At 43.9% G+C, this 25,507-nt stretch overlaps 1 protein-coding gene across 2 annotated transcripts in view; it reads right to left on the reverse strand.

Annotated features, from left to right (window-relative positions):
* The window catches only part of GPR176 (G protein-coupled receptor 176), a 79,065-nt gene that overhangs the window by 35,206 nt on the left and 18,352 nt on the right, over positions 1-25,507 (reverse strand). Inside the window, exon 1 of one of the 2 annotated variants that reach the window (XM_045013695.1) lies at positions 14,105-14,224. The exons of the other annotated variant lie outside the window; for it this stretch is intronic. The gene's annotated coding sequence lies outside the window, so the exon portion shown is untranslated. Of the gene's footprint in view, positions 1-14,104; positions 14,225-25,507 lie in introns of those variants that run through there. 2 annotated transcript variants of the gene reach the window in all.

Consider the following 25,507-nt stretch of genomic DNA (forward strand, 5'->3'; position numbering starts at 1 on the left):
TGCCTCTCTTCTCCCACAAACAGTCATGGCATTTCCCTTACACTTAATAGCCATCTCTCCCAGACAGTCAATCTTGATGTGGAGATTAAACATAGGATCTGTTGTGACAGCACATCTTTCGGAAAGTTCCTCCATTGTGTCTATTGACAGAGATCTGCAAATGGAAACTAAGATCCTGGTCTACAATGCAGTAGTCATCCCCATTCTTCTTTTTGGGTGCAAGACATGGTGACATACTAAAGCCATCTTCAGTGTCTGGAGTGGCACCAACAGCACTACCTTAGGAAGATTCTCTGTATCAATTGGGAAGACCATTTCACTAATGCCAGCATGGTCTCTGCAACTAACATTATCAGTGTTGAGGCAAAAATTATGGAACATCAACTTTGCTGGGCTGGTCATTGGGTGCGGATGGCTGATACTCGTCTTCCGAAGCAAGTCCTCTTTTCTCAATTTAGTCATGGTAAGAGGATCCATGGGGGATAGAGGAAACACTACAAGGATACCCTGAAAGTATATCTTAAGAAGGGAGGCATTGACCCCATGAACTGGGAAGAGCTGGCTGGCAATAGACTGCAATGGCGTCGCATCATACATCAAGTCTCAGCCCATTTTGAAGAGCATCACCTTGCTCAAGAGGCTGAGAAATGGCAGAGAAGAAAGGAAAGGGTACAGCATCCCAGCCAGCAGTTGTGCTCATTCCTAGCAACCACCTGTCAATATGTGGAAAAACCTGTAGAGCACAAATTGGACTTCTCAGCCATCTTAAGTCTCACCATGACTTTTCCCCTTGGTAGACATCATCCTTATATTAAGGGACAGATGATGATGATGATTTTTGCCAGAGCTGGGTCTCTCGGGTCCTCTCCCATTCCCGGGAGACTGAGGATCAAGCTGGGCAGCCAGAGCGTATAGAGCCTCTATCCCTGCCAGGCTGCGTGCTCTGCTCACTGTGAGCAGAATCTAGCAGCCCATAATGGTGGTCAGCAGCTCTGCAGCCCCAATTCTGCGGGGGAAATATGTAATTCTGCACAAATTATGCATTGCACAGTGGCACAGAATTCCCCCAGGAATCTTACAATAAGCCACTCACCTCCTGATCCTGAACAGCAGCAGCACATCCTCCATTCCCTAAGGAGGAGGCCAGGAGGAGAATGTGAGGGGAGAGGGTGAAGAGACAAGGTTCAATAAATAGAGGGGGCGAAGAGGAAATGTCAAAGAGGAATAAGTGGGGAAGGGTAGGAGTGGGGAAAGAGAACCGGGGAAGGAGGAGGAAAACAATGATGGAGAAAAAGTAAATGGGAGACAGAACAGGACACAGAAAGGAGAGAAAGCAGGAGGGGAAGGGTGAAAAACACTAAAACTAATAATAGATAGGGGGAGCCATACTGAAAGTCAAGCCTCTTTATTTGATCATATCGGAAAGAAGTTTCTCTCAAGGAACTACACAGCACTTAGCAGCTGATCTTTATTTACAACTGAACCCAAGTAACCTGAAAATAGGAGAGGAAGAAAGGGATAGAGAAAGAAGGAACCACTTTTGATGTGACTAAGGACAAGAAAATATAATTATTTTTTTTTAGGCAAACTATTTCTCTGAGTAGGTGGAAGAACAATAATATAAGAAAAAGTGCTCAGTGTCAGTATATAAATAGCTCCAGCTGAGAGCATAACAATAGTTCTACTTCTGTTTGTTTTTCAGGACTAAATTATATTTTAATTAAAAAGCAACACTGGATCTTTCCAACAGCTGTGCCTTGCAAGTGCTGTAATATTGTCAGCTGACTCAAGCTTGTTCCTGCTGGGAGGGCTGTGATTTGTTACATTCAAAAGAAAACCTTTCTGCGACCACCTATTGGTTTGCACATTACTATACTATGACTTTATATATGATTTATAGAGAAGACAGAGATTTATAGAAGATGTTAAAAGCTACTAACACACACTATCTATGTATCTTAGATATTTCCGTGGCGGACATCATTTTAGTAATTAAGCACAAAAGTACGAATTTTTGCTCCCTATTATGCACAAGGGAAGAAACAGGTAATACAGTTCCTAATGAAGCAGGTTAATTGTGAATAATGTGAATGTAATAAAGAACCCAGTAGGACATGGTCACCTCAGTAGGACATCCAAATTCATTTGTATTTTTAAATTGACATCTCTTGTATATTTAAACTGACATACCAATTTGGTGCACTTACCTGCCCATATGGCATCCTGATTCAGGACTTGATGGTTCTATTACAACACCCACATTTAGAAACTAGGCCTATGTATTTGTTTCCAGGAATACATGATGTTTAGCTACCAGAAAATTGTAATGTGTAGCATCTTCCAGGCTCCCATACCAAAGTGTATGATGTTCTGCATTAGTGAAGCATTAACAAAAATACAGTATCCTTGGTGAAGTAAACTGACAGCTGATTAACAGGCATGACTAGCAATCAAAGACTGCAGTAATTATTAAAATTGAACACTTTCCTGCTCCTGCTGTTATAATTATTTCTCTAGCTTTTACCTTTTTTTACCTTTGCAATAGCATTATTTGAAATACAACATGACTATTAATATGAAAGCAATTCTGTGTGTTCTGAGCATAGAGTGTGGAAGAAAAGAATGGAATTCAAAAGGAGCCCCTCTAATTTAAATGAACACTATACATTCTCACTGGAGTTTAAGATATCGATACCTCACTGAGTTTAACTACCAAAACTTGGATCTGTATTTTTAGTACCAAATGGACTCCATACAGGAACTTAAAATCTTCCATTCATGAAAGAAACTCGTGCAAGTGTGTGACTATTCTCCAGATACTGAAATATTCAAGGCCCAATTCACATCAAGTAGCACTTAATCATCTGATTAGTCCCAATAATAATGGGACTATTTGTGCAAGTAATTACTCTTGAATATGAAATAAGGTGTGCAAAATTAGGCCCTTGTTTTTCCGCTGATCCTAGAAGGCTGTTGTAGCAGATACAGAGGTCATGATCTCTTCACAGCACAGCCAAAAAAAAAAAGTTTCATGTTAATAATGACTTACTGCATAGCTGTATAGCCTTCAAGTATTGACCTAAAATGGATTTTAAAAAAATGTGCGAATCCGGTCCTTGGGCATAAAGCTGCTGGCTTCTCTTCATTTGGATCTAGAACCCTCTTCTAATTAACTCAAATATTTATTGAAATTCCACTTATGGTTAATATCTAAATGTGTCAGTGCATTGCAATTTGAAAACTTTAAGTAAAAACTCCCATTGATTGTATAGAATGCAGGCTTGGGCCCATATTGAACTTTCATTTATACAGTATGGTCAAATTCTGCCCTCATTTATAAATACCTATTCCATTCCCATTGAAATAAGAAGCAATTAATTAGTGGCAGAACTAGACCCATAGTGATAGAGTTCTATGAAAAAAATCTTGCTATAAAAATACCACAATATTATATTGGATTTTTTTAAAAAAACTAGTTGCTCCAAAGTCTACAAAAGATTCTGCATTATACTGGACAAATCCAGTTGTGGGGGGTTTCGTATTTCAGTGTCTGGTCAATTGGCATTGTCAGACACTAAATTTGAAAGTACAATAGTTTCCCCTTATTTGAATGTTCATTATGTGTTAATTCCAGGAAGAAAGCCTTTCAAGAAGCCAACGGGAGATTTTAAATCTATGATACTGTTATTTTTATTACTTTGTGAGACAATCATAATTTTAGTTCCTTATAAATGGCTTTTTGTCTCAATTTATGCTGAAGATCGTTTGGATCTTTATATATCCTTTATTATTTGCACCAGTGGTACACTTGCTTGTATGAATACTGAACACAACACAATTTTACACACCCACATATGCCCCTATATCTATAAAAAATCCAGTCTTTTGTGTTGAATAGCTGGATTTGTAGAAACCTCTTTCTGTGTAATTTCATAGCAATAGTATTAAAAAGAAAGTAGATACACACTAAAACTAAATACAGTCCTTGGATATAGCAACTCTCATCATGTATACACTGAGTGACTGATGAAAAACCGTTAAACTGAAGTAAAAACAGCTGGATATATCACATTATCTAGCTATTTTCTTATATAGCACCCACTGCTCTGTACTAGAGTGCCATTTCAAACACAAAAACAAACCAACGGAGTACACTTTCACAAGAATGTTTTTATATTTTATTCTTACATAGGCGAACTAATGAATATGGATTGTTGGAGCCGTCGCCTACAACACCACATTCTGGAAAAGATATTGTATAGAAAAATGAATTATTGAACAGTAATTACAGAAATTCTCTCTGATTTTTTACAGACAATGAAAATAGCAGCTCAAGCGCTGAAGTGCCCCGGGAAGTACAAATCGTGTCTAACGAAGAGGCACTCATAGAGTGAAGCAATATATTGTGTGACGTTACCCTCACTCCTCGATTTGTTACCGTGTTCGCTTGAATAAAAAGGGAATGTCTTGTGGCAAAGAAACAGAAGGCTCATCACATGCATCCGACGAAGTGGGTATTCACCCACGAAAACTCATGCTCCAAAACGTCTGTTAGTCTATAAGGTGCCACAGGATTCTTTGCTGCTTTTACAGATCTAGACTAACACGGCTACCCCTCTGATAGAAGGCTCATCTGCACTAGAACAGTTTTACATAGTGTATGTGTATGGCACAAAAATATGTTAAAACTCACTTTTTCAAAGTGTTTGAAATGAGGGCCAGATCCACAAATGGACTTAGGGCATCTAAACACCAGAGCCCTCACCCCCTCCTGCACCCCAACCCCCTTCCTCCAACCTCAAACCACAGCCCCCTCCCACATTCCAAATCCTTCAGCCCCACCCCCAGCCTGGATCCCCCTCCTGCATCCCAAACCCCTCATCCCCACCCCCACCCCAGAGCCTTCACCCCCAGCCGGAGCCCTCACCCCCTCCTGCACCCCAACTCCCTGCCCCAGCCCAGAGCCCCCTCCTGCACCCTTAACCCCTCATTTCTGGCCCCATCCCTGAGTCCACACCCCCAATTAGAGCCCTCACCCCCTCCCACCACCCAGCCCCCTGCCCCTGCCCCTGCCCCAGCCCAGTGAAAGTGAGTGAGGGTGGTGGAGAGCGAGCCACCGAGGGAGGAGGAATGTAGTGAGCGGGGGTGGGGCCTCGGGGAAGAGGCAGGGCTAGGGTGTTCAGTTTTGTGTGATTAGAAAGTTGACAACCCTATTCAAAATGTGGGATAAGGAGGAGATGCTGGTTCGCTCCTTATAACTTTCAACCCAGTGATCGGAGCTCTTACCCAGGATATGGGAGTCCAAGGTTCAGTTTACCCCTCTCTGCCTGATGGAGAGAAAGGATTGGTGGGGGGGATCTCACAAGTATCAGGAGGGTGCCCTAAACACTGGACTATGGGAAACTCTGATATGGGGCTCCGTCAGTCTCTCCTGTTGAAGCTGTTCCACTTTGGAGATATACCGTACTTAAAGGGTATGGGGGGTACAGGGAGAGGAGAAGAACAAGAGAGATACTCTATAGCAGGGGTCTCAAACTCAAATGACCCCGAGGGCCGCATGAGGACTAGTGCATTGGCCCGAGGGCCGCATCACTGACACGCCCCCTTGCTGCCCCTGGCCCCACCCCCAATCCACCCCTTCCATGAGGTCCCGCTCCTGCCCTGTCTCTTCTCCACCTCCTCCCCTAAGTGCGCGGCTCCCCGCTCCTCCCCCCTCCCTCCTGGAAAGTGCTAAGCGCCACCAACAGCTGTTTGGCGGCTTGGCGGCGGGAAGCGCCTGGAGGTAGGCAGAAAAAAAATGAAGAGTAATATAGTAGTATAGTATTAAAATATAGTATGCTATTAAAAGTCAATTTATTAACTTTTTTATTAACTTTTTTAACTGTAATGTGAAACGTCAGTGCTAATTTTGACAGTCATTTCATTTTTGGCCACTTAGCTGGCAGCGTTTTGCATCAACCAGAGCATCAATATTAGGTTTGATATCCTGAGACGAAACCAATCTCAGTGTTTCTTGCAAATGTTCATCAGTGAGCCTTGACCTTAACACACATTTGTTAATCTTCATGGAAGAGAAAAACTGTTCACATATATATGTACTTCCAAACATTGCCATTATCCTTGCAGAAGCAGAGAATAACATGGGAAATCTTTCTTGTGAAAGAAACCTGTAGAATTCTGGAATTCCAACATCTGTATACTTCTGCTTCAAAATCGTGTCACACTGAAGCTCCACTAACTCCATCTGCATTTCCTCTGCAACATTGTCAATTTCAACAGCAAATGGTGTGGAAAAAAGTTGAAAATGTGGTTCAAGTGCCTTGAAATCTTTAAACCGCACATCAAACTGTTTGTGTAAGTTAGAAATGATCTCTGCATATTCTTTCAAGGATTTGGGTTCAACTTTTCCTAAGGAATTCAGAGTTGAGAAATGGACCAAATTGCCAGCAGTCAGCTGTTTCCCCCATAAAGTAAGCTTGACTTTGAATGACTTAATACTGTCATACCTCTGTGTTATCACCTGTTTTCTACCCTGAAGTTTCAAGTTCAGTGCATTCAGGTGATCAGTTACATCTGTTAGAAAAGCAAGGTTGCAGATAAAAGTGGAATCAGCAATCTGTGGAACCTCCTTGTTTTTCATTTTCATGAAGGAATCAATCTCCTCTTTAAGTGCAAAAAAACGCTTCAAAACATTTCCACGACTCAGCCATCTAACCTGAGTGTGATACAGAAGTTCCCCATATTCACTGTCCATACTTGCTACAAAAGAAGTGAACTGTCTGTGATTCAGCCCTCGTGCACGTATAAAATTAACAGTTTTAACAACTACATCCATAACTTCTTTCATTTGTAGACTTTTACTACACAGGGCTTCTTGGTGCAAAATACAATGTATACTGGTGAAGCTAATTCCTGGTATATTGAGGCTGTTCAGTTTGGTCTTCAATAATCCAACCACACCAATGTTTTCAGAGCACATTGATGGTGCACCGTCCGTAGCCAAAGATACGAGTTTGTTCCATGGCAGCGCAGCTTTTTCAATGCACTCTTCCAATCCTTGAAATATGTCACGTCCCGTTGTGGTACCCTTCAGTGGCATTAAGTCTAGCAATTCTTCAGTTATATTCAAATTGCAGTCCACACCTCTAATGAACACTGCACACTGTGCGGTATCTGATACATCTGTACTCTCATCAAGAGCAATTGAAAATACTTCAAAGTCTTTTGCCATTTGAATCAATTGTTTTTGCACATTATCAGCTAAATCCGTTATCCTGCAGGCAACTCTATTTGCAGACAAGCTTATGCCTTCAAAAACTTTCTTCCTATCAGGACATAAAATTTCACTGGCCTTCATAAGACATTCTTTTATGAATAAGCCTTCTGTAAAAGGTCGCGATGATTTAGCTATCATTTCGCTTATCACAAAACTTGCTCTTACTGAATCTTCGCTAGACTTGTTAATCCCTGAAAATAAATTTCTTTGCTTGGCAAATGCTGCTTTAAGTTGCTGAACTTTTTCCTCTCGGATTTTTCCGGTGAATGCATCATATTTTTCACGGTGCATCGTGTCATAGTGCCGACGCACGTTATACTCCTTGGGAACAGCAATCGTTTGCTGACAAATAAGGCATTGAATTTTATCTTTTACCTCTGTGAAAAAATATAAATTCTCCCATTTGTCTTGGAAAACTCTTTTCTTCCATAAGTGTTCTTTTTTTTGACGAAGTCATTTCCAAGCAGTTTTAATAAATATATACACTCAGTAATGCACCTCACTCAAAGGACAAAACACGCACTTAGATTTACTGCCTAAGGCTCTGGGAGGGAGTTTGGGTGGGGGAGGGGGTCTGGAGTACAGGCTCTGTGCTCGGTGCAGGCTCCAGGCTGCGGCAGGGGGTGGGGGTGCAGGCTTTGGGACGGAGTTTGGGGATAGGAGGGGGTGCAGGGGTGAGGGCTGTGGGGCTGAGGGTGAGGGGTTTGAGGCATTGGAGAGGCTCGGGGCATTGGAGAGTCTCAGGACTAGGGCAGAAGGGCAGGGGAAGGGCAGCCTGCCCTGGCCCTAGTGCAGGGGGGCGCTAGGACCCTGCGGCAGCAGGTGATGTCGGAAGCCGGCATAGCGGAGGAGTGGAGTCAGCGTGAGCTCCTGGGCAGGCTCCCGGGCGGTGAGGGGGCAGCAAGTGGGGGCCGGGAGACACTGGGGGGAGGCGCGTGGGGGCGGCAGGTGGGGCCAGGGGAGAGACCCGGCCCCAAACATTGGGGAGCAGCGCGCGGGGAGCTTAGGCACAGAAAATAACTCGGGGAGGGGGGCGGGGGTGAGGGGAGTTTGGCGGCGACAGGAAGTAACTGGGGGAGCTCCGCGGGCCGCAGGGAAGAGCTCTGAGGGCCGCATGCGGCCCACGGGCCGCATGTTTGAGACCCCTGCTCTATAGCCTGGTGGTTAGGGCATCGAACTGGGAGACCCAGGGTCCAGTCCCCCGTTACAATGACTCATTCATCCAAAGTGGAATATAGAGTAATTAGACTTTGGTAATGGCTCCGTCTAAAAGTAGCAGCTGAATCGGGAAGACATTCTTGCACATACACCTTACTGGAGACTTACATAGCAGCTTTCATGAAAACACAGATATAAACGAACAGCAAGGTTATGAGCTATTATTAATTAAGAGTGAAACACAGACTTTAAAACCAGAGTGATCTTTCCTCTATGTTTTGAAAATTGTATGAACACATTAGGCAAAATATAGCAATCGTTTACAGCAGTCCCATCTGAAGATTTCTTTGTTATGTGACGTTTGGGTTCCTTTAAAGTTTTTCTACATTCTTTTTGAGTTATAAGTCATTTAAAATTAATGGAGTGTTAATATTGACAGCCTGGGACATCAGGATCCTATACTAGTGTAACCCTTCTGCCCCTCTGAGTTGTAAGCAGAGTCAGGATGAGATCTACCCTGACATCTGGTGGTACATTATGAGGAGTGGGCAAAGGAATTTTAGGAATGTGCATTTGCATTGGTAAACCCACTCCACTTAGCATAACACACAGCAGCATGGGATGGTTATTTTCACACTGTGGAATCCCCAATTTCTTTGTTATTGGGGCAGGAAGGGAAAAAAAAGGGCTGTTACCTTAATTATGTGAATGAGGAACTATGAGACTGCTTTATGACAGAAATGACTCAACCTACATTAAATAGTACTTGCTAGACAAGGGACATGGGTTCCAAAACCCAGTGAAGGGAGAGAGGCTGGGGACTGGTGTGTGTATCTGATAGTATGGGCCCCTTTTGAGGGCCTGGAACACCAATTGCACATCCTCCTCTCTCCACTGTTAAAGAGCAGAGCTAATTTTGAATCCTTTAGGAGTCCATCTGGAGGCTGCTGACCTGAATTCACGTTGGGCTAAGGTGGCACTGGGGCTCCTCTACTACAAGTTGAAACCCCTAAGAGCTGAAATCACTAACAGAGCTAAGCTTACTGAGCTGAGATCACTGAGTGGGGGAGCCTGAAGATCGATCGCTAAGCAGCTGGCAGAGCGGAGCAGTCTGCAGCACGTTGGCGCAGCCTGCGGAACAGTGAGCAGTGTGGAGCGGTTCACGTGGACGGCTGATGCGGTTCACGGGTTGGCTGGAGGAGCGGCACAGCTGATGGAGTGGAGCCAGTTGTGGTGAAGGCTACAGCAGAACTCCACGGAGAAGCAAGGTAGTCGGCCCTGGCCCACGTAAGGTGTCCCTTAACACCCTGCGTGTGCCCCCCCCCCCATTTCCATCCAGGCTGGGGGGGTAAAACTCTGAAGATAAACTTTTGAACTCTGGGGTGGCACTGACCAGAGACAGAGACTCTTGGGTTGTTGGACTTTGGGGTGATTGGACTTAAGACCCTAAGGGAGAAAGGACAGTGCCAAATGTACTTGGAGGTGGGCTTTTTGCTTATGGTTTGTGTATAGTCCTGTTTGTGGTGTCTCTCCAACGTGATGCCGCATTGTTTCCCTCCTTCATTAAAAGGATTTTGCTACACTCAGACTCTGTGCTTGCGAGTGGGGAAGTATTGCCTCCTAGAGGCGCCCGGGGGGGTGGTAGGTAATTGTCCCAGGTCACTGGGTGGGGGCTCGAGCCGGTTTTGCATTGTGTTATTGAAACGGAACCCCTGGATACTGAACCCGGCCCTTGTAGCTGCCAACTCAGAGGGGCAGAAGGGTTACATTTTTGGGGGCTCACACTAGCAACAAAAAAAATGTACAGCACAGCTGCCCCACACTACCCTACGTTGTTGTACTCAACCTTGATGTGGAGGGTCCTCTTCTTATCAGACAATATTGTAGCTGTGTCCATGATTCATTCAGCCCTTCCCCTTTGTGCTTAGACTTCTAGTAACAGGGCCAGAGGTGTGAGCAACTTTTGGGGAGAGGAAGGGAGGAGGGTATTATGATCCTTCACTGTTTTTCTTTTCTCATGTTTTAGAAATAGCAATTCTAGATTCAGCACTAGGAGAAAAAACATTATTTGAAGTTTCCAATCTGCTTTGAAGCCTACACAATAAAAAAATTATTGAGGTGTTACAACCTTTCAGACTAGTTTAAAAACGGCATTTTAAAGAGCCATTTAAATAACCCTAAAATCAATCTTTGCTTCATATTTGAAAGTGCCTCAGGAGTAGAGAAATAAAATATTCAGCATTTCAAGCAGGGAGAAATCTGCTTAACATTTCAAGCTTTACTTATCGAGCATGTTAAAGGGAAGCATAAAATCATAGAAATGTAGGGCAGAAAGGGACCTAGAGAGATCATCAGGTCCATCCTGTGCACTGAGGCAGGACCAAATAAATGTAGACCATCCCTGACAGGTGTTTGTTTACCCTGTTCTTAAAAATCATAATTAATTACAATTATTTAACCATCTAAGGCATTTTTGATAAAAATAATATTTATTGAATACATACATGCAAAAAAGTGCAAATGCAACGTTAAAGGTTGAGTATTTAGATATACAAAAAACAATTCCGAAAATGCAAACGTTCTTATTACACCATTAACTCACCGACATTGAACTGTAAGTTATACATTGAACAGCCTACTTAGCACTAAAAATGTCATAACTGGCAGTGTAGCAGAACAAACATTGCTTGCATTTCCTTAATCTTTCTTGTGTCTAGATGCTTAATCTTAAAATTGCATTAATATAATTATTTTGCACCTAATTCCCTATGGGTTTTTAAGCTAATCCTTCCCCCCCCAAACAAAAATACTCGTTCAGGCTTTCAGCCTCATGACTTATTATGATTAGGCTTGAAAAAGTAGATTTTTATCAGTAAATGTCTGTAAACTTCAATTTCACCATACACACACAAACAGAAAAAAAAATATTTCCATCAGTAATAAGCAACATTTACAGATACACAAAGTAAGAGAAAAGCTGCACAAAAACTGAACAACATTTGATTTAAGGATATTTACCTTGTATATTTTACAAGCAATTTTGAAAATTTATGTTTTAAAAGTTATAAAAAACTTTAATTTTTGAATCTCAACATTTATTGTCATTAAATAATTGTCTGATCCCCCCAAAAAAATTTCCTGCAACTGTGAAAATTTAAATCAATAAAAATAAAAAGATGCTTAAAACAATCGATATTATCTGTCAAAATTGTAAAAAAAAAAAAAAAAATTCTACCAAGCTTAACTATAATGTTAATGGCAGTCACGTAGCTAAAATCTCTGCAGTTCTTTGAAACTGTAATCCACAACCACCATAAGTAATTAGCAATAAACATTCTTACAAAAACCAAAGGAAGTTGCTAGCCTTTTCAAAGTTATATAGTTTTGAATTTTACTCATTAATGTTATTTTGCAAATAAAATGAAAATTAAAAACAAAATTGCAGGATGGCCCACAGATCAATTTCAGTATCTGGGCAAGCTTGGTTTGAAAGCATGGGAAAGGCAACACTTAATATCTCTCCATTGAGACCATCCTGCCTGATTCAAGAACAGTGCTGACTGTTTCCAGAACATTTCACATCCAAACCCCTTTTACTGGAAGGAAGGTCACTATGATACATGAGGCTTGAAGAAGGCTCACACCATAAGCCAAACTATAAAAGTAAACCAATAAAATTACAGGAGTTCAGAGTTAAGGCTACTCCTCCATCCTTCAAGCAGCCCACTGCCATAGACCTAGATTGCCACAGCCCTAACTTGGCTGCACAAGAGAGTAAGACAACTGGGCTCCCCAGTTGTACCCTGCTTAAAACTGTGAGGAGAATGGACTATTACTCCAATATTCCCTGCTGTGAGCAAATGAGTGGAGAGGGGTAAAGAGATGGAAGAGCTTCTGCTCTGCCCTTTCTACTCTCTGGCCAAGCTCACAAATGGAAATAAAATGCTCCCCAAGAAGAGATGAAGTCACTTAGTCCCCTTCACCCCAGAGAAGAAAAGGAGCTGGTGTCAAACTGTTACTCTGAATAATATGCAGATCATTGCTGCACTCTGTGGTCTTCACATGCTAGATGCAACTTCTATGTTTGGTGTATAAAAGGAGCACTCTCCACTCCCAGAGTCATGGACTCAAAACATCAGATCACTGCAGATGGGGCCCTATCATTTGTAATCTATTACTTTATCCTTGCCTGCCATTTTTCCTGTACTGTTCTGCAATAAAATACCTCAATGCCACTAGGGGACTTCTCATGTTCTACTCATTTACCCTTCAAATTCGCCAACTTTGCCCCAGTGATTAATATTAATACAACCTGACACCCCCAGCTGCAGTCAACCAGAGGAACTAGAAAGCATTATTTGGTTATACTTATACTGTTATTGTCCTTCAAAAATAGGAATTAAAAATAACTAACAATAATGCAATTATTGGTCTCACACTGCTCTAACAATACATAAAGCTGAAATCCATTTTAGTGCCAACTGTATAATTTATTCTTTCGCCCCTTTCCTTTATTAACTTATTAAAGACGAAGAGATATCTTTCAACCAGTTCATGTTGCCAGGAAACAGAATATGTTGAAGAACAAATGTCAGCAACAAAATAAGATCTTTCTCTTCCTTTCACCCATACACATACCCTCCCAGAATTACCATTACCACTAATAATTTTGTTTCACAAAAATAAGCATAGAGTTTGACAGAGACTCTGTTTCTAACTTACTGGTTTTTGTTTGGCTGTAGCAACAACAAATCTGATAGCTAGTAGAGTTGAGCTAATACAACACAGTGAATGTAGCTTCTTTCTGCTCTGGGAATGTTCACAAACAGATCATTAATTCAATTTACATATATTTTTAAATGAAATATTTCAGATTTTCCACCAAATGAATTAATCACAGTTTGCTGCGAGTATTCAATACTCAGTATTTAAAATTCAACACTTGTGACCAGTCATAACTATCCAACACAAGTTACATGGTATTGATTATTTTTTGTAAATGGGTAAGAACATCTCAGAACCAAGAAAGGGTTCTGAAGAAACCTCTGGGGCTTTTAAATCCTTCCAGGAGAGGTAACAGATAAATAGGATTAGGGAATTTTAAATCTTAATGTTTCAGAATCACAGAGGCCTTGACTAAGACATCGTTCTTAGGAAAAATAGGCTATTGTAAGATTGTTAGACTAGGGAGAACATTTTCAAAAGCACCAGCATGATGTAGAGCCTAAATTCCATTGAATTTTAATTAGATCTGGGCTCCTAAATCACTTTTGAAGATGGAACTCAGGTTCTTTTGAAAATTTTACTCTAGATGTAGACTTCACATTTTCTCCCATCACATCCAAACAAAGTAACTGTGGTCTTGTCTAGACTAAGATTTAAAAGCTGTGATATTAATATCTTGGAGGATAAGACCACTACTGGCTATTAGCCAAGATGGTCAGGGACACAACCCCATACTCTGGGTGTCCCTAAACCTCCAATTGCCAGAAGCTGGGACTGGAGAACGGGATGGATCATTCAATAATTGCCCTGTTCTGTTCATTCCCTCTGAAGCATCTAGCACTGGCCATTATCAGAAGACAGGATACTGGGCTAGAGGGACCATTGGTCTGATTCAGTACAGCGATTCTTATGTTCTTACTTTCATACATATCACCGCTTGGTTACCTGCCTTAATTCCACGGCTTCGACAACATAATTTCTAATATAGATACATAACTCCTTAAATCGTATCCATAGACAGAATTCATAATGACTATGATGACCAGTGGGTTACTGGCTCTTGGCAGAGACCTCACATGCCACCCTTTGGTAAAAACTTAATATGCATTCATCTGACCCAGCATCTCACAATGGGTATGGAACTCTGGCCACCTGCTCTCCTTTGCTGTCTCACTGAACGTACTGCTGGGTGGTGTTTGTGCCTCTTATGGCTTTCATCCTTTTTCTGCTGCATGCCCCCTGTCTAAGCTTCTGTCTAATGTGAGATTGCCTTCCTGGAGCAGCTGCCCCTGCAGGTAGTGACCCCAAGTGCCACAGACTATGCTGTCCTTAGTTAGGGAAATTGCATGTAGCAGCCAGTGTGTGTAAGGCTATAACACAGAGGTCTATCCCCTGCCCTTCGGATTGGTCTCTAGTGAAAAACCTCTGTTGCTCCATAGTTTCATTCTGTTTGGGGAGTGATACACCCCCAGGACTGTTAGCACTGCTGTGAAGCTTGAGGCAGGCGTGAGCTTCAGTGCATTGCAAATTTTTCTGCCATGTTCCCCAGTAAGGTAAAACAACAGTTTTGCTTTGTTACTGGTATTGTCTGTGAACAGCTTGAACTCCTCCTTCCATTATGTCTGCCACTGGGCTAGGTTTGTGTCTGCAAAATCCAGGGTTCCAGAGGGCTTCACATTTCCAGGTTACTACTTAGATGTTGCCGCCATATTCCATTTGCAAAGGCTGAAGCTGAATGCAGGTTAAATTGAACTAGGGTGACCAGAAGCAAGTGTGTGATGCAAGAAGTGGACAGCATTTAGGGTGACCAGATCACCCAGGTCAAATATCGGGACGGGGGGGGGGGCGGGGCGGGGACAGAGGGGGAAAAATGGCGGCAGAGCAAAAAAAAAAAAAAAACCAATCCCCCACCCCCGATTCCTCCTCCCTCCGCAAGCGCTGGAGAGAGGCCCGGGAGACTCAGGGGAGCACGGGGCCGGGGTGAGTGTGAGTCCAGCCTGGCCCCGAGCAGGCAGGACTCAGGCGCGGTATCTGGAGGGAGAGTACGGGGTGGCCTGCGGGGCCAGGCAGCGGCTGTTCTCCCCACCTGGGCAGCAGGACTCGGGAGCAGCCGCTGCTGCAGCTCCCACTGCCGCGGGGGAAGGAAGCGGCCGCTGGCCAAGCTCAGCAGCTGCGGCTCTGGCGCCCACGAACCCCCCGAGCCCGGGCCTGCTGCGGGGACCCAGCGCGCATGCTGCGCATACCCAGCCCCTGGCCACTCGCGTCTGGGCTGGCTGCCCAGCTGGTGCAATCCTGCGGGCGGCCTCGGAGTGGGGGCAGCAGGCCCCAGCCCCCCGCATCCCGCTCGGGTCCTGCAGGGGAACGAACGGGACTGGGCTGCCGATGCCTCCGCCACGGGATTGCACCAGCTGGGCAGCCAGCCCAGACGCGACTGGCCAGGGGCTGAGCGCAGTGTGCGCGCTGCCCCGCAGCAGGCCCGGGCTCGGGGGGTTCGGGCCTGGGCACCAAAGCCGCAGCCGCTGAGCGCCACGTGCTTGGCCACTTCCTCCCCCCGCAGCAGTGGGAACTGCAGCAGCGGCTGCTCCCGAGTCCCCTGCCCAGGTGGGGAGAACAGCCGCCACCTAGCCCCACGGGCCGCCCCCTACTCTCCCTCCAGGTACCGCGCCCGAGTCCTGCCTGCTCGGGGCCAGGCCAGACTCACACTCACCCCGGCCCCGCACTCCCCTGAGTCTCCTGGGCATGGCATGCTTGGAAAGAGGCGGGGATTTGGGGAGGGAGACAATGGGGCAGTGAGGGGGCGGGGATGGGGGCGAGGATTTGGGGAAGGATCCAATGGGGGAAGGAGAGGGCGGAGTCGGGGCAGGGGAGGGCGCGAGCCCTTCGGGCTCCGGAGCCTTTGCTTGTTTGTCCAGTGTCCCGACCTAACATTGGTCGGGACGCGGGACAAACAAGCAAATATCGGGACAGTCCCGATAAAATCGGGACGTCTGGTCACCCTAACAGCATTCCTTCCTCCACTCAGAAAATGAGCACACACTCTGAAGTTGAGCTTGAGAAGCAGGATGGTCTTGGAACATACTAGATTTAGTGGTGGCATGATGCAGTGCACAAACAGGTTGCAAGGGTCCAATCCTACATTTCTTGTGTAACCACAACTTCCAATCTGTACAAACAGTTAGTGTGTGGCAAGCTGGAGTGTAAATCTACTTGAACTAGCCTGCCGTGCACTAAACTGTCAGTGTGGACCCTACTATTGTGTGCAAAAAGTTCCATATTGTGCTTTGAACTACTTCTATTTAAAAGCAAGGAGATCAAAGCAGACTATTGAACTTTTAGTGTGCAATAGCAAGGTCTAAATGGAAAGGCAGCATGTGGCAGGCTAGAGTGAGGTACATTTATACCCCATCTTACCGCAAATTGACTGTTCATATAGACAGGTTGGATGTACAACCCTGCCATAAATCTGTAGAAACATTTGCAGCAGAAAACATGTTTATTGTGTCAATGCCATTAACTTCAGCAAGCTTGCTTCAGGGATGAATTTGATCCATTTTTATAAGCAGAGGTCTTCCCTTAAAACCAAAGAACATTATTTGGAATAGGCATCTGTGTGTTAGTATATATGTAATAAGACAACTGAATAAGACTCATTGATTTGGACTGTGTGCATCTGAGAGAGCTCTTTTTGCTTTTAGCTCATGTGGTTTTATAACCAAAGTTTGCTTTGAATTTTGGATATGAAATTAACCAGAAAAATCTAAATGAAACTCAGCCTCAATTGCCCATTTTCAACTGGTTTCAAATCAAAACCATTCATCACATTTTTGTTCAAGTTTAGTGCAAAACCAAGCAAACAAAAATTGCAAAACATGGTCATGCTTGTTACAAACTTAAAAAACCATGCGAGTTTAATAACAAAATTTGATACAGCTATAGCAGTTATTACCCAGAGAGAGAACATGTGAGCAAGCAGAGAGAAAATTACAGAAGATTACTAACCAAGAAGAGAATCAGGAGTCAGAATGAGACAAGATGTAATGGGTCATATTCATTCATGGTGTAACTTTATTTTCTTCAAAAGAGCTTCACCAGGGTAGGATGTGACTTAATACATTGCAGAATTACTACTCCTAGATTCAAGTCTAGAACCAAATTCTGCTCTGCCTTTTTTTTTTTTTAAACACACACACACACACTCCGGTATTAGTGGGATCATATGGGTGCAAATCAAACCAGATTTTGCTCCTAGACAGCTTAATGATTGTCAGTAGAGAGACAATAGTAGCGAGGTGCTCCAAAAATTCAAGGTTTCAGGTTATTTAGAATTTGTTGTTTTAAAGGAGATTCTCCTTGCTTCAAATTAAAAAAACCCAACAATATTCTAGCCCCCTAGTATTGTTCTAAATCAATGCACTGCTGCCTTTTCTGCTCAGCAGCCAGGTACACTGAATCAATACAGCAACAACATAGATGACCTTCCCCCATCCATTCTAATGGAGTGTTAGCATCGAACTAGTCAGATCAACAGTTCTCAGTACATTTGTCCAAAATCTTTCTGGCTCAAGTAATTTAAACTTAATTTTAAAAAGTTTGTGTGAGCCTACAAATCAATATCAACTTTACAAATATTAAGTACACCACGCTGGATTTTTGACTGGTAAGTGATCACATCTCGTTATAAATGGTTGGCACGTACAGAATGAAATGTATTAAACTGTAGACTCATAGTGCTTTTCTATTTCAGCTATTTTTCTGATTATTGCAGGTGTAGTTGTAGGCGATCTAAGAAGGGCAGAACTCTTTTTACCAAATTTAGAACAAATTCAAAAAATGTGGCACCAGCTAACACCTCTTGATAGCCGCTTCCTGTGAGTGAGCCCTTTGAGGGCTTAAACTGATACCTCTCCACCTCCCTTGAGGACAGAAGACAATTATAATTGATAGTCCCCTTGTGACCGTGGGGCCTGGAGGGGGGCACACTAAGAATGCTTAATCAGGGCAAACTTCAAGGAATAGAGTAGAAAGTCCCCCAAACTGGTGGTTTATTCTATAATTAGATTCACTAAGCCAGCAACCAAACAGCTTCTATAATACCATACTGGTTACCAAGAAGCTAAAATACAGTCCCCTTTAAGCAATCCAGCTTTTGGCTCCCATCCACACAGCCAAGTCTAATATAGTGAGGGGTTACTAAAACCCTTATTCACCATATATAAAGTTCTACCAATCTCAACAGACTGCCACCAGGGTCAATGAATATTTCAAATCTCACCCAAATACATGCTTACAGACAATCTTTATTAACTAAATCTATTAATAAAAAGAAAAAAAAGGGAGCGTGATGTATGGTTAAGAGATCAATATACAGATATGAGTTAAGTTCTTAGGTCAGTTTCATAGCAAAGATGGTGAGGCTGCTGATTTGTAAAAGTCCTAGAATCAATTTAAAGTGCTACAGGCCAATAGGCAGACCATGTGCAGAGTCTGTTCAAATTCTTCCATGAGAATTCCAGGGTGAATCCAGAGTATATCTGGAGGCCTCAGTTTTCTGACTTAGACTTTCCCTGTCTAAGTTTAAGCAGATCTGAGATAAAAAGGATCAGGCCTGAAGCTTCCTTTATAGCTGAAGCAAATTGGGTGCTGACAGTAACTCCACCACATGAGTTTTGATGAAAGTGAGCTGACAGTTTGGTCTCTATTCAGTGGGTCCTTTCTCAGATAATATATTAAGCAACAGCCATTCAAACAGTTCACAGGTAGATTACTATGTGGAGTTAATAGTTCCAAAGAGAAATGAGGACAACAACATTATTACACCACAAATCCCATTTAAATGATATCCCCTTCTGATCTCTGAATCAATAGAATACAGTAATGAATCATTAAAGACAGGAACAAGATTTTAGCATCTATAAGCTAACTTAATCTTGTTAAATTTCTAACAAGATATAGGTAAACACAGATGCATACAATTAGTATCTACTCTTAATTCTCTAACAATACAGGCCTACATATTAAACATGTCTATTTAACATGGTTTTGATAACTATCTACAAGGAATGCCCCTGTTTACCCTTTCAGTGCCTTCTGTTAAGTTGTTATGGGTCATGCACTGGTGGACCAGTTTGTCAGTGTCACACTTCTAATATAACAGTCACCATCACCAGTTTCAATTCAGGTTGCCTTAATAACAAGTTTACTAGAGGAAAATAAAGAATTGGTAAAAATAAACAGAATAAAAAAATCAGAACTAACTACTATGCAAAAGTATAGCCAACTAGGCTGGTTATTTTAGTTACAAACTAGTCAGTAACTAGTTTTCTAAAACTATGCATTTCAAAATATCAGACCCCACTCCTTCATTAGCTACAGTTGGGCTCAGTGAAGATGGGATAGTCACCATCTTGGCTGACACCAACAATTGAACCAGGGACCTCCAGGCATAATGCCTAAATGTTCAACAGTCACCAGTGATTCTGGTTCTCTTAATTTTGTGGGTGATAAATTTGAGATATTTCAAAGAAGCCTAACTTTCAGAGGGTGGGTGCTCAATACTTTCTGAAGTCAGGCCTCTTTAAGGTGTCCCAACTTTGGCACCTAAAAATTGAAGTACCCAAGATCACTAGTCATTTTTGAACAACGGCAACAACACACTTAGACAGCAAAGGTGCCTAGCGCTGAGTGGCCATAGTCACACTGTACGGCTTTATTCCAGGTGTTTAAGAGCTCCACCAGATTACTACTAGTCTGGTGCAGCCAGCTTAATTGCAGGTGATCGCATGGTCGCCACCAGTCCATGACCAGGCAGTGTCCCTTCCTGACCTTAAGTCCGATCTTCAGAACTCAATGAGTGAGGACTTTGTCTCCAAGATGAACAACATGACCAAAAAGGGCCAGCCAGCAGTGGCCATTGACAACTTCATTCCTGTCAAGGCCAGTTCTCGATACATTCCTATAACTGATAAGATGGTTTGACTTTATACCCAATAGTCACTTTGGCAACGCATATGAAATGCCTCCAGCTTCCTGATGTCTTATTTAAGTAGTGTCCATGTTTCAGATTCATATAAGAGGATTGCAAGTAAGCAAGTTTGATAAATCTGTACTTTTTTTATATAGCTTCACCTTCTTTTGGCTCCAGACCCTATGCAGGCCCTTTATGGCTCAGCCCAGTTGATGACAGTTTGCTGCCTAGATTGATGAAGTCATCCACTACTTCCATGGTTTGTCCGGAAGCACAAGTGTCCCAACTTTTGTGCTGACACTGGATTTTTGTTTTTGCCCAAAAAACCCTTAGCCAAACAGCAGCTGCCTCAAGCTGGAAGCTCTTACTTCTGAACATTTACACCTAAGTCTATAACTTGAGAGGAAAGTGCTGTAACAGACTCATATCCTCCATGGATCAAGCAGAGTGGGACAAACAACACATACTGATCGGTGGGTTTTACAGGAACAGAGGTCTGCCCACCCAGAGCTCATTGAAGAATTAGGGTCTTGATTTGCTTCCGTCTCTGACAGCTGCAAACTGTCAGTCCCTCTTAGTCTGTGCCCCATGACTCCTTTAAGTTGCATCCAGGATAAATGAGCATCTTCAAGCCTCCAAACCTTTGTCATAACCCGGTTAAGGGGTTTTCCATGGGTACCTTCTCTGTAATATAAGAGGCCATTTCTGTCCTCTTCAGGGCTTTGTACCAGGTTTGAAAACTTGCTATTAAAATGTGGCACCTTAACTCATCAGTGGTGCACCATCAAAATTTTATTTCCCAAATTACAACATATTTTATTAGGTTCATTATCCCTCTCTGTAAATTCAGTTTTTTAATATTGTTTGGTTATGAAACAAAGCTTGTAACTTTTAAAACTCTGTTTTAATGACTCTTTTTGCTCTTTTCATCTTGACCACCTCCTAACTTTTCCTACGAGATTTTCATGACAAATAATCACAGCTCTTGCCAGGAAGAACTAGGGCAACAACTGTCACAGCAGACAAACCAGCATAAAACCCCAAAGCAGCAATGTGGGCTGATTGTGAATCAAATAAAATGAGCCATACACTGGCTAACACCTTTGTTTATATAAACATTGTTTAATATCATCTATCACCAAGAATCAATTTAAACCTCTCTTGCAACCAAAGTAAAGTGTAAGATTCTTCCTCTCTCCTATCACAATGTTACTAGTATATCATGCATTTCCCATATACAGTTCTCCTATATACTCATGTGGGAAGACACACTTTCTCTAGTAAGCCAAGAGCCTATTAATGTGTGTCTCTTTATAACACTGCTTTTTCTGCTTCTGCTGTTACCTCTGACAAACTTTCACTTGGTTTCTTGCTAAGTAGACATAAACCACCAAAATATTCTTCTACATTTACAGTAATAAATAGTAAGTAATGGACTATGAAGGCAAAAAGCATGGCCATTTAAAACATGTACCAAGGAGGCCTTGCTTCCCACAGCCAGTGGCTCAGTTAGATGGTCCAAGTGGGGATCCCAAAGTATCACATTCCTTCTTAGCCATTCCTCATTTTAGTCACTTTCCTCATTCTGTAAGATGACACTTATAGCAAAGGCTACCTCCAGGATTCCAGCATTGCTCTGTAACCACCTACCAGAGGGTGTGAGGAAGTGTTGCTGACATCACCATCCACCACAAAGGTACAGAGTACTGTCATCTTGCTATGCCCAAACGGCCCAAGGACAGGAAAGCTGAAGTTATTGCAGATCTGGTATTAAGCAACATACATTGGTGCACTTGCACAGAACTCCTAAGAGGAGTCCCGGACCACTGGTGGGGGTGGGGGGTGCAGTGAGACAGATGTATGTCAGGGCTGCTGGGAGGTACGGGGACTGTGTGTCAGGATGGAAGAGGGCTGGTGGAGGGTTGTTGGGATATATGTGTGGAGTATGGTATGTATCAGGCAGGGGCACTTTAAGGAAGGGGACCCCCCAATTTCTATAGTGAATAGGGCCCCAAAATTCTTTAATGACCTGCCTACTAACTCTGCTTACTGTGCCTTTCACTGAGCCATTTGTGTCGATCTTTCTGGCTCTTTAACAAGAGCAGTAAATAGATGTGCATTGGATCAACAGGGCAGAGAGCAAAATGCTCCTCACCTACTAGCAAATTGTTCAGAGAGGCAAGTGCGTTGATCTTCTTCCCCGACTTCCACTCATACAAGGTAAACTTATTGTAAATATAAATTAACACCTCTGTAACATCATTTGTTAACATTAATCCTGTATAAGCTCTCTTTAGAAGTGTGTGCAAAAGCAGCTTTACCCAAGTCAGGTTCCATTCTGGTTTGAACCAGTGCGCCCCCTTGCAGGAAAGTGTGGTGTTGCAGGAGAGCCTTTATTCTGGGTGAGGGAAAAAGTCAACTATCAACAAGTCCAAATAGCCAGTTAAATGTTAAAGAGCACCCTCTTGTGGAGGGTCTCATTTATTAACAGAAAAGCCAATGCAGAACATAAACAAAACTTTCACTCCAATATCCCAGCAGGTCGACTAAGTCAGTCTTAGACCATGTCCCCTACCTGGCCTCAGTGCTTACCTCTACTAAGGCTCTTCCCCAAAGGTCCTCTTGGTTCTAGTCTGAGCCCCTGGGGTTACGCCTCTTTACTGAAGTAATGTCCTTCTCTGGAGTCAAGGGGAGGCCATCCATTGCGACTCTTCCCCAAGGCTAGCAGGTTATCCTTGCCAGGCTAGGCTTCGGGAGACCCCTGGCATGCCTGCTGACTGCAGCCTTCTGTCTAGGAGGCTATCTTCTCCAGAAGTTCCTCTTACAGGCTTCCCATCCTGATGAATTCCCTAGAGCAGCAGTTCTCAACCAGGGGTCTGCAGCCCACTTGGGGTCCACGAGCCCTTTTATGGGGACCACGGTGCTCTGCAGGGCAGAAACCAGGAGCCACAGAGCTGAAGCCCTGAGCCCCGGTGCCCCCCCACAGGGCTGAAGCCCCGAGCTGTGGGGTTGAATCCCGGAGCCCCAAGCCCTGGGGTTCCCCATGTGGCAGAAGCCCTGAGACCATGGGCAGAGTTGGGTGGCTCAGGGGCATTGACCCCCAAAAACTGCAGTGCCAGAGTGGGGCAGTCCTGAGGCAACTCTACACATTCCCAGCTCCTCCCCTCCCCGCTCCCGAGGCCCCACCCCCTGGCCAGGTCAGAGGCAGGAAGCAGGATCCTGTCAGTGCAGGGAAGGCAACTGCAGGGTTCCCAGTCTCCTGCTGCTGCTCACATAGCCAGTAAGAGCCACCAGAATGGGGAAAGCTGGTTCTGGGGCAGGTAGAACCCTCGGGGAAGCAGTGACCACAGCCCCTAACTCTGCCCTCCCTGCACCCTGAGCTACCCCCCTGCCTGCACCTTGGGCTGTTTTCAATTTTTTTGAGCTGAGCCCCCCACTTTGGAGTAATAAATTTTTGGTTACACACACACACACACACACACCCCAACCCTGGGTGGCCTGCTGAGGTGAGTCAGGGGGTGGAGGTAGCACTCCCGCCCTGAGCCCTGCTGGCTTCTGCCCCCCCCCCCAAATAGAAATCAAACTACACCTGTATCTGTTGCCACCCCCCCCCGATCCAGAACCCCAAGTCCCCCCATGCCCATTGGGCCCTGGAGTTTTTATAGCATGTTGGGGGGGCTCAGAAAAAAAAGATTGAGAACTCCTGACCCAGAGAGCCCCTAGGCTCCCTGCTCAGCTCTCTTAATTCAGAGAGGTCAGAACTTCTTGTCAAATGTTGGAAATGGGTGATGTCCACCTTGATTGCATTGGCCTCATTAGCACTACAAAAGTAATTTTCCTCCTCTGATATTCACCCCTTGTCAACTGTTGAGAATAGGCCACTTCCACCTTAATTGAATTAGCCTCGTTAGCACTGACCCCCCCACTTGGTAAGGCAACTCCCATCTTTTCATGTGCTGTAATATTTATACTGCTTTCTGTATTTTTCACTCCATGCATCTGATGAAGTGGGTTTTAGCCCATGAAAGCTTATGCCCAAATAAATATGTTAGTCTCTAAGGAGCCACAAGGACTCCTCGTTGTTCTTCCTCTTTGAGAAAGCCTTTCCACCACAGCAAGAATGACACTCACAACATTGAAACCACCATCTACCCAACACTTCCCCCCCACCCCAGCAAAAATAAAAATAAAAACCTGTGGCAAACAAATCAACCAACCAACCCAAACCAAAAGATAGACATAGCAGACTTTTTACTGCAAAATGAGAAGAGAGCCAGAGATTCCAGGAAGTACACCAGGGACTTTGTTATTGATTTTATGGCAAAGGCACTGAGATACCAGAGATTGGTGGCAATAAAAAATGTTGAGATATATAATTTCCTTCCATTGTTTACTTGTATATCCTGTTAGGAGCCTTTAGGAAAGGGATAGATAATAAGACAGAAAATGCCATTATGCCACTATATCAATCCATGGTACACCCACACTTTGATTACTGCATTCAGTTCTGGTCATCCCATCTCAAAAAAAGATATATTAGAACTGGAAAAGGTAGAGAAAAGGGCAACAAAAATTATTAGGGATTTGAAACAGCTTCCATACGAGGAGAGATTTAAAAGACTGGCACATCCGCCGGCTTCTAATTTTCCTCAGGGGTGCTCAACCCCAGGCCCTGCCCCCACTCTACCTCTTCCCTCAAGTCCCCACCTTGTCCCCCCTCTTCCCACCTCTGCTCCATCTCCGGCCCATTCCCACTCCACCTCTTCCCCCAAACCCACACCCTGTCCCGCCTCGTCCCATTTCTACTCCACCTCTTCCCCCAAGGCCCCACCACTGCCCCCCTCTTCCTGTCCCCACTCCTTCCCCACCCTACCTCTTCCCCACCTCTTTCCACCCTCTGCCCTGAGTATACCCCACCCCCACTCCTCCCAGCACCTCCTGCACGCTGCGGAACAGCTGTTCTGTGGTGTACAGGAAGCAGTGGGAGGGAGGGGAAGGAGTTGATTGGCAGGGACCACCAGTGAGCAGAGAGCTTGGCTGATGGTGGGTGCTAAGCACCTGCTAGTTTTTTTCTGTGTGTGCTCCAGCCCTGGGTGCTCCACCCCGGGAGCACCCACAGAGTTGGCTCCTCTGAAGACTGGGACTGTTCAACTTAGAAAAGAGACGACTAAGGGGGGATATGAAAGGGGTCTATAAAATCATGACAGGTGTGAAGAAAGTGAATAAGGAAGTGTTGTTTACCCCTTCACATAACACAAGAACCGGGAGTCACCAAATGAAATTAATAGGCAGCAGGTTAAAAAAATATAACAAACATGCTTCTTCACATTCTACACAGTCAACCTGTGGAACTCATTGCCAGGGAATGTTGTGAAGGCCAAGAG

Source organism: Mauremys mutica, chromosome 4 (genome assembly GCF_020497125.1).
Source record: "Mauremys mutica isolate MM-2020 ecotype Southern chromosome 4, ASM2049712v1, whole genome shotgun sequence".
Lineage (NCBI taxonomy): Eukaryota > Metazoa > Chordata > Testudines > Geoemydidae > Mauremys > Mauremys mutica.